Source organism: Hordeum vulgare, chromosome 1H (assembly GCF_904849725.1).
Source record: "Hordeum vulgare subsp. vulgare chromosome 1H, MorexV3_pseudomolecules_assembly, whole genome shotgun sequence".
In the NCBI taxonomy this organism is placed as follows: domain Eukaryota; kingdom Viridiplantae; phylum Streptophyta; class Magnoliopsida; order Poales; family Poaceae; genus Hordeum; species Hordeum vulgare.
The window spans coordinates 7,483,913-7,497,474 of NC_058518.1; the positions used below are offsets into that span (position 1 = coordinate 7,483,913).

The window sequence follows — 13,562 nt, forward strand, 5'->3', positions numbered from 1 at the left end:
AACATCATCACTCTCCATTTCCGCCACCCATTCCCCCACCGGCGCTGAAGTCATCACACCTTGCAGCCATCATTCTTCTCTTCAAGATTTCTTTTCTTGCCATATCATGTCATTCTTTGGTGATGTCGTTCATTTTATTGTGATTCATTGTCATGATCTTGTTCTCCTCTGCAAGAAGCTTGGACAAAGCCTTGTTCTCCTCGGTAAGGGCTTTCCTCTCCTCAATGGCGGCCTTGCACAACCCTTCTTCCTTGAGTAAGGGCCACTTTCTTGCTTCTCCTGCGCTTTCTTCTCGGCCAACTCCTGCTTCATCTCCTCATTTGATTGCACCATGATATCTATCTTATCATGCAAGCTTGATGCCTTCGATTCCCTCTTGATCTTGTCCTTCGCCTTTTTGTTTCCATCCGACTTGTTCTTGTTTCTTGGGCCATCATCATCTTCATCATCATCATCCGTCTCGGTGAGGGAGCCATTCTTCGGTGGGGATTCTTCCTCAATGAACTCCCAGTTTTGGCTATGTTGATGCAATTTCGAACAATGCTCTAGGTTGAATGACCTACCATGGGAAGCTTCCATGTCCTTGTACCTTTCTTGCACAATTACTCCTAAAAAACAAAAACAAAATTCAACATATGAAACATGTTTCAAACATTTAAAGTACAACGTGAGAAAGAACTCACATAGTTCAATTCAACGGTATCACTTGGTGGTGCATTGCGGTCTTATTCCAAGCAAGCAGCCCAACGGCTACAAACCGGCTTGATAGCGTCCCAACGACCTTGAAGAGACCTCAAGGTGAGCGGTGTTCTATTGGGATACTTCGCCATGAAGCAGAGGAATTGACCCTCTATCATTTGCCAATAGCACTTGGCGGTTTGTCTGTGATGGTCGTCGCATCAAGAGACACAACTTCCCACGCCTTGATAAAAAACTAACAAAAGAATTGTCACCGCATGTTAATTTTTATGCCAAACAAACTAACAACAAGAAGCTATGCATATTCTTCTTATTATTCCACTCAAATCATGGTGAAGTCAGATTTGATACAGGGGATTACTCCACTTTAAGATTATATACAATTTAAAGTTCAGAACCGAGTGACCATACCAGCAGAGGAGAGTAGTCTACTTTGAACCATGCTTGCGCCTTTGTTCTCAAATCACGCGAGAAAACCAAAACATACAAACTGTGCGTGCTATGCAGATGTGGAGGAGGGGGGAAGCTCACCATGTTTGCTAGGATGGGCAAGCAGCCATCCGTCTGCTAGTCCTTCCACATGACCAATGTCCAGTCTATAATGAGCAAGCTAAAAAAAGTGTAATGTATGTGTCCAGTAAACATGCACACAACAAAATAGCAATCGGCCGGTCATCTAATCTATGTAAAACAATTCAGTGATCCCACTCCTATCTTGCATTGTTTCATTGACAAAACCCATTAAAATGAGAGTCATGAATGAGTGAAAAGAAATACATGTTCTGTTATGGAGCTAGCAGTTAGGAAATAGCATGTCTAGCTTTCCAAATCAAGAAGATTTAGACAATCGAGCAACAATAGATGATCAAGCAACAGTGAAAATGACCAAATGAACTGTACATGATCATAGGAACGATTGATATCAGGAATGCACTGTTAGGGTACATAGGACAGAACATGCCAGAATTTGATAACAACCCTAGGAATCAAACAACCATGTCATCACTAGTAGACGAATCAGAGTTATAGTGTTTTAGAGGACATGCCATAAGGGGCTTCTTTATAACAAAGCCTGGTAAACCATCACACATATCACACAGCCAAAACATTCCAACCACTGGCATGGAGATCAACCAAGGACCAACTGCAACCAGCACACACATTACCCAGCACGTCGACAAGGGAAACACTCCAGCGCATGCAACACAATACCCGGCAAAAGACAAAAACTCATAGGACTAAAATTGAGGGCTAAATCCACTAATTATTTTACCATAATCACCACGAGAAGCACAAGTGCTTGCATTAGAGACCATCAGCGCAACCCAGAATCCTAGAAATTGCCATGTAATTAAATGTACCAAGGATGGATGGTCATCAGCACAAGTGCTTGCATTGCAAGACGAGTGTTTGTGACTCCTTGAGCATCTCAATGAGTTCAAATCGATTTCCGAATGCAACATCATATGTGAACTATAATTATGTGCAATAATTCTGCCAACATAAACAAAATGATACGAAAACAAGGCATGATCGTACTGAAGAAAACTAATAAAATGAGCCTACTACTAAGTTTTCCACTCATTCAAAATTCATTTGTACTTTCAAGTAATACTTTGACAAAAACTCAGGTATAACTTGGTATTTATAATATAGCAGGCCCCCAAAACAAAACGAAAATAACAAATGGCAACTCATATGTGACAATTCTAGTAAAAAGCAGCAGCAAGTGTGATAAAAGGAAGTTCTTGTACTAGGTTGTAGTAGCAGTTGCTAGTACCTTTCTTCACGGACAGATGAAGAACAATAATGTTCTCTTCCTTTTCCTGACTGAGATCAGCACCACAATCTAGAATGTAACTGAAGAAGGGCGGGTTTAAGCCATCCACGGTGTGCCCCAACCTCCAGGGGAACCTTGACAATGTAACAATTTAATTCATGACACTGACAAAGACCAACATGTATATATATTAGGAAGTAGTAACAAACATGAGCAGGCTAATGGACATGGGAAGTGTGTAATCGTGTAAGGACAGGCTATGGTTTGATATATTCCAAATTATCACCATTTACATGAAAACCAAAAAGAACTGGACATATATTCACATGTTGAGCTATACTGTTTTTCCTGAATCCGAATAATGATAGGATGCCCAGTTTACATAGTGCCTACTCCAGCCACCAAGTCTCTAATTTAGAAAGAATGGGCTATATTCTACACTAACCCAGCAACACAGACATGATGATTCACTCCAACTGTATTTGAATATAAAATATATGTTTGGACCCCGGCTAGTCCCAGGGCCTATGCTAGTCCCAGGTTCCATTGAAACTAGTATAGAGCTTGCAAGTTGCAATTGTTGCATCAACATTGTGTACAATGATGTTTTGCCGGGGGGATGAGAATAGGAACGCGATGATGTGACACCTTTTGCACGCATCCTGGATAGGAGCAGTTAGTAGATACGTGCTTTGCCGACTACTAGAACCGTGGTCCATGGCCATCAATACCACAAATGGAAGGACAGGCTAGTTGGTTCTGTAAATTGAAAAAAAAACATTATTTCCATGTCAAAGTATTATGATAACAATCCGAAAATAGGAAATGGCCGATACTGAAATTTAAAGTATTGAACGTCACAAGCATGGGTACAGCTAGTGTCACACGTCCAACAATCTAAAGTGAGACTACTGCTGCTATCACTGGCAGTGGAGCAGGAAAGGCGCTAGTTTTGACAACTTGTATGTGTACTACTGCAAATGAACCAGATCAACCATGCGGCTAACTGAAAAATGGAAACAAAGTCCTCCACATGCCTTGGAATTATTTCTCACATGTTGACCCGACAAACAATTAACTAGTTGATTACTCGGATGTATGCAGACCGTTATTTATTTCTTCAAGTAATTTTTCGTTTCAGGTGATCCAAGTCTAGCCAGAATTGCACGAGGAATCGTACTTGCAAAATTAACTTGATGCTCGCGAGACTGGAGAGTGCTGCTACATGCACAAATTCAGTCTTCCAGGTTGACCTCTCAAATATTTTAGGTCTTGATAGATGACCATGTCATGGGCTCATGGCAACCTATGGTCACCATAGTACTATTAGAGTATCTCTAGCAGACCCCCTAAAAGGGCCGAACCCGCAAAATAACCGCCAAAATACAGGTCAAGGCGGAAAATGCTGCTAGACCAGACCCCACTACCGCGTCCGGCCCGTAATTTTTTTTTGCGGGGCGCGACAAAATGCCCACCCTAACCCGCGAAAATGCAGGTTCTTCCGCCCACCCCGTCGGTGCCCTGTATATATCTAAGCGGTTAGTTGGTGGGACATTTCACCCGCGCTTTTCCCCCACCTACCGCCGCCGGGTGCCGCCTTCGATTCCGGCCGTACCAGCCGTCCGGATCATGACGGTGGGCCGCCGCAGTCCCAAGATCGGCCTCCACCACGCCCTCGTGCCTCGGCTTACCGGAAAGCTACAAATCGGTGGTTGTTTTGTCGCGACCACCAGATTGGCTTTTCCAGCCACCGTTGGCTGCACCAAAGCCATGGATTGGTCGGGAGCACCCCGCACAGCCTCGGCAAAGCGCGAGCGCCGCATGCAGGTACTGGTTCCATCCTCTAGTTGCTGGCGTCGGTTTGCCGGCAAGGACTCTTCCGGCCATCGCTTGGGCTCGGCTTGCCGATGCCACTCATAGAGTGCGATGACTGCCTAGAAACAGTGTTGCGGCTCACATCCAACACACGGCAGCACCTCGGATGGGTATTCTTCAAATGCAGAAACGACGGGGTATGCCCTTCTTCCTCTTCTGCTTTGTCAACTTATTTGGTTAAATTATGGTAGCTTATTGAGGTGTTCATCTGTGTAGGAAGGTAGATGCTAATTTTGGTATTGGAAAGAAGAATACATCGATCTATTGATAGAAAGAAACTTAATAGATGTTCGTGCACTCCTTAGTATAATTGAACCTAACGATGCAGCTGCATGTGCAATTAGAATAGATATTAGAGGTGAATCAACGTCTAATTGTTTAGAATCAAAGCCGAAGAATGAAGAATGCAAGATGAAGAACCCCTGGATCAACAATGAATGCATGGAGAAGATGTTGATCCAACTAGTGGGAGCAGTTATGGAAGTTGGATATCTTCTAAAATGTCTAATTGTGGTTCTTGTTTTTTTTGGTCTTGCTGTTTTAGCAATAATTTGGTGAATTATGATGTATCCAATGCCTTTGAAGAAAATAAAGAAGCAACTAAATGTGTTTTCATGCCTGAAAATGCAATGGAAATAATAGATTTCGCAGGCCAGCGTGGGCGGCGGCCCAGCAGACCCCGTAAAATGGACCCTCATAAAAGGATATTTTGCCGCACACGCCGGTCCACAAAAGGGTTTTTCCGCGAACTGCAAACGACTTTTGCGGATCGGCTTTATACGAGGTCTGCTATAGATGCTCTTACATATAAGCAGGAGTCAAATACACGAATTCAGACTGAAGAAGCCATACGTACATGTTCCATATATTATCATCTATCATATAAATGAAGCAGGTATTTGTTCTACCCGAGCGCAACCAGAGGGGAGCAGGGGAAGGAGAGGAGCTAACCATGACTGTTATGGAGCCGATGCCGAACAGGCAGCGGGTCCAACGAAAGAGCCTACCACCACACACCTCGATGAACCCCTTGTCATCTCGTGTACCGATGGAATCCTGCTGCTGCTGCACAAGAAGGACATAACGAATGTTGATCTCAAATGGAGAAGGAAAAGAAGAAATCATGTCCTAGTAATGGATCCAGTAACAAAGACCTGTCCTAGACGCTGGAGCGGGGCTCCATGGAGTTCAGCTTGGGGGTGCCCTCCCTGGGTGAGCTTGTCGAGCCCCACCAACACGTACCAATGTTTAGCACCTGCACATGCAGTGCAAAAAAGAGGTCAATCAACATACCAAAGTGATGAGAGGTTTATGACCATTGTCAACCTGAACCCATGGTCAATACTGTTCGATCTAGTACTGGTTTCCGTGTGGATGTGTGCCTAGCCAGTATTCAAATTTATTGATTGAGCTCAATCCTTCTGCTCATGAACTTGCTCGTAGGGCTGCACGGTGGGTTTTTCCTGAAAAGGATGGACCTTTCATGTAGTTAATTCTGCTGGTATGACTTTAATCTTGTTCCTCCAAAATGGGGTAGAACATGGTGGTTTGATGACATATTTATCTGTTGTGGTTACTCTCAGTATCCGGCAATTACTTTCACCAACTCAAGAAATTATACGAGGCCATGAAGTTCAAAATTTTGGATAGACATGTGTCACTTTTTAAAAAGAATGTTGATACAGAAGTGCATCTCTCTCGAAGAAAAAGATACAGCTTTTTTGAAAACACATATACTATAGATAGGCAAGAACCTGTTTTTTTTTTCTTTTCTTTTAGAACAAATATAATAGACTTGGCAAATGGCTGGACCTGTTTTACACGTTATTCAACAGAAGAGCATATAATGAACATTTTATTCCACAGTAATGTCAATGTGAGCACTCAAAAGCAATATGCTTCATTTCAATGGAGGAAAAAATATCCATTTGACACAGGGATACGGTCAATTTCAACAACAAAATAGGCAACATCACAGAAAAATAGAACTCCGGTGAGATTGTAGAGGTGTTGGCAAGAGCCTCTCTCTCTCCCAATGGATGCACACACGCGCGCAAGCTGTTGGAGCAAATTGACACAAGCAAAAACAGAGGAGGAGGAGAGCAGCACACACACAGATTTGTTTTGCAGGCAACGGATGCCTTTTTTCTTTCTTCTTGCTTGACCAACAACACACACCGGTTCTGCTTTTGATGTCCAGTTACAAAAATCATTTTCTTGTACCGAATTTGAGAGGGGAAGATGGGTTAGAGCAGCTTACTACCTTGACGAGCGAGGAGAACCAGAGGAGGGATGTCCATGGCGTACAGAGCAGCAGCACAACAAGCAGGTGCATGTCCCCTAGAGCAGCAGTACAGCAGGCGGATGAAACAACCTTCCTCTCCCATGGCGAAGGTGCTCGATCAGGGAGAGAGAAAAGGTGAGGTGAGGAAGAGCCTACAGAAATATTACGAGACCGAAAGTTGAAGATTTTGGAGAGACATGCGCGGCCTTCTTAAAAAGAATACTGATAGAGGCAAACTAGATGTACACAAAATAGAATAGAGCAGCTCATAATGTCTAGCACTATACACAAAATAGGCAACTTCAGAGAAAAATAGTAGTCGTACTCTAGTGAGATTGTAGGGAGGCGCCAAACCAGATGAGATCATGCGAATAACAAATCATTTTTTTGTAAAGATCTTTCAGGTAGGCAAGAACCTGTTTTTTTTCCGTTTTGAACAACTATAATAGAGCTGGCAAATGGTTGGCTCCTTCTTACAAGTCATTCAAAAGAATAGAACAGCTCCGTGATGTCTAGCACTCGAAAGCAATATGCTTCATTTCAAAGAAGGAAAAACAAAAAGACTCATTTGACAGAATAATAGGGCCAGTTCAACAACAAAATAGGCAACGTCGCAGAAAAATACTACTCTAATGAGCTGGATCATTTTCTTGTACCAAATCTGAGGAAATCTGAGAGGATGAGATGGGTCGGAGCAGCTTATTACTTCCTTTCTGGTTTAGGGTCTTGAGCAGCAGCACATGCCTCCTCTCCCATGGTGCCTTCCACGCTCGCCATGGCCGGTGATAGGGTTCAGGTTCCTCTTGCCTGCTAGGTCGCCATGGCCGCGGGCTAGGGAGGGAGGGACTGCTGCTGGTGTGGCCATGGCATCGAGCTAGGGTTTCGTCCTGAGCTGCTGGATTCGATCTGGGGTGTAGGGAGAGAAGGGTGGCGTAGAAGGCGGAGGCCGGAAGGTCGCCGACGAGTCTGGGAGTGGGGAGCTCGCCGGTTGTCGGAGAGGGAGGTGGTCATTGGCGGCTGGATGGGGATGGGGATGGGATGGGGATGGGGATGAGATGGGGTTGGGGTTGGGGTTGGGGGCGGGGTTGGTTGGGAATCGGGAAGGAGGGCCTATCGTCTCTACTGGTTGGTGTTTGGTTATCTTAAAAATCATTTTTAATTGGCACCGATGGGCCTGCCCGCTGCAATAGTTCAAAACCATGAAAAATTTCATGTGGTCTTGGCGGGCCTGTACGCGCCGGTTCGAAACGAATTTTCCTTCTGGCGCGGACCAACAAGAGCGCGCGAGCCATAGAAGGTTTTCGTCATCGACGAATGCTTCTGATTGGTCAGCGTTGAGCTCTCATGGATCGATCCCCTCCTTCCATTTGGTCCATTCATTTTTTCGAATCCAACGACATACACTTCACGTCACGTGGATCATGCTCATTGCTCTCTGTATATCCCGTTTAACGATTCTAGCCTAAACTTCCTTCACCTATTATATATAAATCTAAATGTAAAACCTAATAAACATGTTCAATACAAATATACTCCCTTCGTCTGGAATTACTTGTCGTAAAAGTAATAAAAATAAATGTATCTACAACTAAAATAAACCTAGATACATCCATTCCAAACGAAGGGACTACGAAACTAAGAAGACGTTCAACTTTGTTGGTATAAGTTTTTTCTTCATGTCTACCTCGTCCCGTGTTCCTCCCTCGTCTGATGGTGGACACCCGACTAGTCCCTATAAATTTGACCATCAACTTTGTTGGTATAAGTTTTTTCTTCATGTCTACCTCTCCTTTTGTTGCTATTATTTTGTCCCTATAAAAGGCACAGTGTCCACAACAGCAGCGATCAATTCATTGCATGCAATGGTATTAATTAGAAAAATTAACATTTTTTTTTCTTTTTTTTCTCTTCGTCTTGGCCGCGATGCACAACCTAAGATGACCTATACACCAAGAAGGAGGAAGTACCTCTCCTTGATACTACCCATAGTGGGAGTAACATAGGTAGTACTCCCTCAATCTGGGTTTTATAGAGCATGTGCTTAGTTCAACTTTGTTGATTCCATGCTTCATGGCGGTAAACGGGCTCAATGCAGTAAGGATCCCGGTGGGATGGTGGATTGCCACTGGAGATAACCCTCCGACTCCATACGTTGGAGGCTCTCTCCAAGCCTTGGACAACGCCTTTCGATGGGCAGAGTACGTAGTCTAATTCACGAAATTGATTTTTTTCGAAACTTATCAATACAAAATTAAAGGAATTATGAATTAATCAACACATTTGTGGATGTATTTGTAGGGCACGCAAGCTAGGAGTGATCATAGGCTTGCAAGAAGCTCTTCGGTTGGGATTATTTCTCAATCAACTTTCACTTTTGGCTATGTTGATGCAATTTCAAACAATGCTTTAGGTTGAATGGCCTACCACAGGAAGCTTCCGTGTCCTTGTACCTTTCTTACAGAATTTCTACCACAGGGAGTTTTTCCACATGGTTTCTCACGAAAGGTTTTTAATGAGGCAATATCAATGCAAGCATGGACGATATATGTCATTTTCTCTTTATTTTCCCACTGGGTTTTAGAAGGAGTTTTTCATGGCATATTGTATGTTTTCTTCTCAATTTTTTCCACAGGGTTTTGGAGGAGAACATTTCAAAGATGATGGGTCTCAAGGACAAGCGAGGATTAGGGGGTGTTAGGATTTATTTTAAACTAATTATAATAATTAGGGAATAATCCTCCCTTGTACAGAACCGCTTCGTGCGGGTTGCTAGCCAACCGACGCGACGGTTTTTTCACGACCCCCACGAGCGGACGCATCCGTTCGTGGCGACGGTTAATTCCCTGTGTATTTAATCCTCATGGATCATCAATGAAAGAGACAGTTCGATCAAATCATACTTTCACAGATGCATGTGCTCTCTCATCGCGACTCTCTCCCTTCCTAATCAAAGAATAGATAAAACGAATAGACCATCTGATTTAAAACAAGAGTCCATGTGAATATGCACTTCCATATACACACGCGTGCTTATCCTACTAATCCATGGCTCTAACGCAGTTTGTTAGCTGCACGCATGAGTGCGTGCGTGGCTCTTTGCTTATCCTACTAATCCACGCCAATATATCTTTCTTTCCCCAATAAATACACACGGCCGGCGGTGCGTGCGTGCATCCTTTCTTCTCCCTAGCTAGCAGCTTCTCGCCATGGAGCGCGTGTCGTGGCAACCACTTGCGCTCCTCCTCCTCGCGGCGGCCGCGGCCGTCGCCAGCGGCACTGAGGTCGGGTACGACGGCCGGTCGATGGTCATCGATGGCGAGCGCCGCCTCCTCATCTCCGGCTCCATCCACTACCCCAGGAGCACGCCAGAGGTATGCATTGCACACGGAGCAGCAGATGAATACACCATCGTCTCGTCTTAGTTTCCATGAATGAATTGTAAGTCTCGATCGTTGCTTGCCTGCAGATGTGGCCGGATCTGATCAGGAAGGCCAAGGAGGGCGGGCTGGACGCCATCGAGACGTACGTCTTCTGGAACGGCCACGAGCCTCGCCGCCGGCAGTACAACTTCGAGGGCAGCTACGACATCGTGCGCTTCTTCAAGGAGGTCCAGGACGCCGGCATGTACGCCATCCTCCGCATCGGCCCCTACATCTGCGGCGAGTGGAACTACGGCGGCCTGCCGACATGGCTGCGCGACATCTCCGGCATGCAGTTCCGCATGCACAACAACCCCTTCGAGGTACCCACACTGCTAGCAGATCCTTCCCAACAATATAATGGTTTTCCTTGGAGGTCAAAATACGACCAAGTTATTGATGCTTGCAGCAAGAGATGGAGACCTTCACGACCCTCATCGTCGACAAGCTCAAGGAGGCCAAGATGTTCGCCGGACAGGGAGGCCCCATCATCCTCTCTCAGGTACGTAGTAACTAACTAATATTAATTATGTGAAACTTATCTAGCTTGCATTCCTAGCTACTTGTCGTCGACAAAAGAGTGGATCAGTGAATATAACATATATATATGTGAACAATTTACATATATAGATCGAGAACGAGTACGGGAACGTCATGGACAAGCTCAACAACGACGAGTCGGCGTCTGAGTACATCCACTGGTGCGCCGCCATGGCCAACAAGCAGAACGTAGGCGTGCCGTGGATCATGTGCCAGCAGGACCAAGACGTCCCACCCAACGTGGTCAGCGCATGCACATTTTCATCTTTCCTATTTTTGTCTCTACCAATTATTATTCTTCTTTCTTCCCAAGTGTAAAACAAAAAAAACTCAATGCTAAGTCTTCTTAATTACTAGATCAACACCTGCAACGGCTTCTACTGCCACGACTGGTTCCCCAAGAGGACCGACATCCCCAAGATCTGGACTGAGAACTGGACTGGCTGGTACCCTACATATATATATACCTGGATCAACCTTTATATATTAATTTTCCTTCTTTTTTTCTTATGGAACCTACATGCATATGCGCGAAATTGGTTAGCACGTTCTACTATATGTTGAATGAAGTTCAGATTGCTCTTACATTTTATCCACGATATATAATTAGGTTCAAAGCCTGGGACAAGCCTGATTTCCACCGGTCCGCCGAAGACATCGCCTTCTCTGTTGCCATGTTCTTCCAGACGCGAGGATCGCTCCAGAACTACTACATGGTGATTGATTTATAACTAATCTATACTTTTCTCTTCTACATTAATTTCCATCCTCTAGCAGGCTGGCATGAACTGAATTTTACATCATTTGACATGTTGATCGTCAATTTATATGTGATCAGTACCATGGTGGCACCAACTTTGGCCGCACGTCGGGTGGCCCATACATCACAACCAGCTATGACTACGATGCCCCTCTCGATGAGTACGGTACGTGAACCATCTCTTGTTGTTCCTTCAATTCATATATTCGTCCCAAGCTTATTTGCATCTTGTAAATTAATAATTAGTGTCAATATGCAAATCATATTCATTATCCTTTTATGTTTTTGTTTTCAGGTAACATCAGGCAGCCAAAATACGGGCACCTCAAGGACCTCCACAATGTCCTCAAGTCCATGGAGAAGATCCTACTCCATGGGGACTACAAGGACACCACCATGGGCAACACCAACGTCATGGTAACTAACATGCATTCACATACAATACAAAAATCCTAGCACTGTTTTTAATGGTGTTCACAACAAAATTGATCCATTTGGTTCATCAATATCTACACTAGGTTACCAAGTACACGCTGGACAACTCCTCTGCCTGCTTCATCAGCAACAAGTTCGACGACAAGGAGGTCAATGTGACCCTCGACGACGGCGCAACCCATGTCGTGCCCGCATGGTCCGTGAGCATCCTGCCGGACTGCAAGACCGTCGCGTACAACAGCGCCAAGATCAAGACACAGACGTCGGTGATGGTGAAGAGGCCGGGGGTGGAAACCGTGACGGATGGCCTTGCTTGGTCGTGGATGCCCGAGAACCTCCATCCTTTCATGACGGACGAGAAGGGTAACTTCAGGAAGAACGAGCTGCTCGAGCAGATCGCGACGTCGGGCGACCAGAGCGACTACCTATGGTACAGGACAAGGTAATCAAACATCTTGATGCTTAATACAGAACTACACTGTTGCATAAGATTGAAATATAAATTAATCTCTGGTGATGATCAAAATGTGCAGCTTGGAGCACAAGGGGGAATCGAACTACAAGTTGCACGTGAACACGACTGGCCATGAGCTCTACGCTTTCGTCAATGGCAAGCTTGTTGGTGAGCGTCCCAATATACTCTGAGTGGTTTGCACACTGATGGATTAATGAACTTGATCAAGCTAATGTTAATTGATTTGATTAATTGGCATGCAGGGAGGCACTACGCTCCTAATGGCGGATTCGTCTTCCAAATGGAGACACCGGTGAAGCTCCACTCTGGCAAGAACTACATCTCCCTCCTCAGCGCCACCATCGGGCTCAAGAACTATGGTGCTCTGTTCGAGATGATGCCCGCCGGCATCGTGGGAGGGCCGGTGAAGCTCGTCGACACCGTCACCAACACCACCGCCTACGACCTCTCCAACAGCTCCTGGTCCTACAAGGCCGGCCTCGCCGGCGAGTACAGGGAGACCCACCTCGACAAGGCCAAGGACCGCAGCCAATGGAGAGGCGGCACCATCCCGGTGCACCGCCCCTTCACCTGGTACAAGGCGACCTTTGAGGCCCCCACCGGTGAGGAGCCCGTGGTGGCGGACCTGCTGGGGCTCGGCAAGGGCGTGGTGTGGGTCAACGGCAACAACCTGGGCCGCTACTGGCCGTCATACGTCGCCGCGGACATGGACGGCTGCCGGCGGTGCGACTACCGCGGCACATTCATGGCGGATGGCGACGGGCAGAAGTGCCTCACTGGCTGCAACGAGCCGTCCCAGAGGTTCTACCATGTGCCACGGTCGTTCCTCAAGGCCGGCGAGCCCAACACGATGGTGCTGTTCGAGGAGGCCGGCGGCGACCCGACGAGGGTGAGCTTCCACACCGTCGCTGTCGGGGCGGCGTGCGCGGAGGCCGCCGAGGTCGGCGACGAGGTGGCGCTGGCGTGCAGCCATGGCAGGACCATCTCCAGCGTGGACGTGGCCAGCCTCGGCGTCACGCGCGGCAAGTGCGGCGCGTACCAGGGCGGCTGCGAGTCCAAGGCGGCGCTGGCGGCGTTCACGGCAGCGTGCGTCGGCAAGGAGTCGTGCACGGTGCGGCACACGGAGGACTTCCGCGCCGGGTCCGGGTGTGACTCCGGCGTGCTCACCGTGCAGGCAACCTGCTGATCCCCACATGAACCAAGGAATAAATTATAGTTAGTGTCGTTTAGGCTTAGTGTTAGCTAACGTCAATCAGGAGCTAGGCATATGTGTTAGGGGGCTAAGTAATTAGCCC

General features: G+C 46.3%; 1 long non-coding RNA gene and 1 pseudogene across 4 annotated transcripts; one reads left to right on the plus strand and one right to left on the minus strand.

The window, feature by feature from the left end:
- Window positions 1-936: 936 nt before the first annotated feature.
- LOC123435720 lies at window positions 937-7,000 on the minus strand. 4 transcript variants are annotated; one of them, XR_006627176.1, is made up of 4 exons: window positions 5,509-7,000; window positions 5,306-5,416; window positions 3,128-3,238; window positions 937-2,613 (listed from the first exon to the last, which is right to left on the minus strand). It is a non-coding gene; the product is annotated as an uncharacterized LOC123435720 (long non-coding RNA). The 4 variants fall into 4 exon arrangements; XR_006627124.1 differs by having other exon boundaries at window positions 5,306-5,419; XR_006627021.1 differs by having other exon boundaries at window positions 5,306-7,000.
- A 2,844-nt stretch (window positions 7,001-9,844) lies between these two features.
- On the plus strand, window positions 9,845-13,453 carry LOC123404131 (annotated as a pseudogene).
- The last annotated feature ends 109 nt before the right edge of the window (window positions 13,454-13,562 follow it).